This window comes from Saccostrea cucullata, unplaced genomic scaffold (genome assembly GCF_032062105.1).
Source record: "Saccostrea cucullata isolate Sc308-1 unplaced genomic scaffold, CSIRO_AGI_Scuc_v1 ctg21137, whole genome shotgun sequence".
Taxonomy (NCBI): domain Eukaryota; kingdom Metazoa; phylum Mollusca; class Bivalvia; order Ostreida; family Ostreidae; genus Saccostrea; species Saccostrea cuccullata.
Genome location: NW_026936522.1, coordinates 1 through 1,863, shown reverse-complemented (window position 1 = coordinate 1,863; position 1,863 = coordinate 1). Strand labels below are relative to the sequence as shown.

General features: G+C 33.3%; 1 pseudogene; it reads right to left on the bottom strand.

The window, feature by feature from the left end:
- Positions 1-841: 841 nt before the first annotated feature.
- On the bottom strand, positions 842-1,853 carry LOC134245761 (putative nuclease HARBI1; annotated as a pseudogene).
- Positions 1,854-1,863: the final 10 nt, after the last annotated feature.

The following is a 1,863-nucleotide window of genomic DNA, read 5'->3' as shown; positions in this document are numbered from 1 at the left end:
CATTATACTATGATCTCATTCTTGTTTTAAGTCTTTAGGTCCCTGATAGGATTTTTGTTTCTTCAAAAAAAAGGGAGATGTAACAATATTAGACTAAGAGTATGTCAATTGAATATAGCTAAATATAGATCCTATTCATTCTTATGTACATTAGCGGCCTCGGTAAAATTTGTGTATTATGTATAGCGCCTAAGCGGCCGAGTTTAGACATTGCCGCCATTGTTGTTAACATACCATGTGCTTACCTACTTGAATAAACACTATTACACTCCACATGAAGACTTCTACTGGTATTGATACAATACATGGCCAAACAAAGCCCCAACATGCATGTGTCTATAAACTCAATATAATCTGGATTTTCACAAGTAGAGTATTGACTTCTCTTTATACGCACACAAAATAATTGTCTGGTAGATGTAAAGAAATATAAAAAATACTTTTAAATATGATTTTAATCAAGATGATTTTATTTCAATCTTTCTTATATCTTTTAATCATGTAAATAAAAATAACGCCTTTCATTTTTTTTTAATATTTCGCCTTTTCAAACATTACGGTAGAACGAGTGCAAATGATGGGAGGGGGAGGCTCCCAAACCCAACTTTTTGGGGAGAATAGTCTTGCTGTAGTTTAAAAATACCATTTCATTTATTGTTTTGCTTGGTCCCTAAACTTTTTTGCAGTATATAGTTAAACTCTTGCAAATTATTGCATTGAAACGAGGTTTTACCGAAAAGTTAAAAAACGTATTGCAACAGCACTTGAAGCCAAGTTGAAAAAATTATTATTATATCAAAAAACAAAGTACTGTTATCTAAATCTTGTCTTGATTTCATTTTCATAAGAGATTTGCAACTTGATGTCTTAATTGCTGTGCTGACACAGTGGCAACATCTCTGTACAGCATGATGGTTTACATTCACGACACGGCCCCCATCTCTAAGTTTTTCTTCAATTGCAACATTGTGTAGTCTGACACAGGGGTCCGTTTTACAAAAGAACTTACGACTAAGACCAAAAACTTCAGATGACTGTAAAATTTTGCAAAATTAAGAATTCTCTTTAAAATTGTTTGAATAAAAATATCTTACCACATTCCTTCTAAAAAGTCTAAAATAATTTTCGATATAATGTTAATTAAAAAGTGATATGAAGAATTCAATTTGGTCTTAAGTCGTAAGTCCTTTTGTAAAACGGGCCCCAGGTCTCTATCACCCGCGAACACTTTAATGGGGAAAATCGTAGCGAACCTCCCGTTTTATGTAGACATCTAGAATAAAGAAAAGAATCCATGCTCTAAGGTTTCTCTTTGACTGCACATTAGTTTGAAATAATTTTTTTTAAATATAAATAAATAGAAAAGTAAAACGATGATAATATTACCTGAATCTTGACTTCAACACCCCAAAAGCTCTCTCAACGTCAACCCTTGTTCTTCCGTGGGCCTCGTTGAACTTTCCTCTTGTTGGTTGCTTGGGGATGGGAAGGGGGTGAGGAGCCAATTCTTAAGTGGATATCCGGAATCTCCAAGTAAACATCCGCCTTCAGGGAAAGACTGAATTCTTTTTGGAAGTCCCGAGTTCGTCAAAACAAAAGCATCATTAGTTGAGCCCGGAAAAGAAGCGTTGATGTTAAGAAATCTTGAAATAGAAAAAAATGATATGTCTTATGTGAAGAATACTAGACTTAGTCCTTAGTGTTTTCAAAATTTGATTTTTTTGTTTATTATTATTATTTTTTAGTAAGATATACTGTGATCTACTCTTCAATGCTTTATTCTGTATATAAAAAAAAACTATATCTAACCTCATCCTTGCATCAGCGACTGCCTGTATATTCAGTGCATGGAAGTTTTTTTCT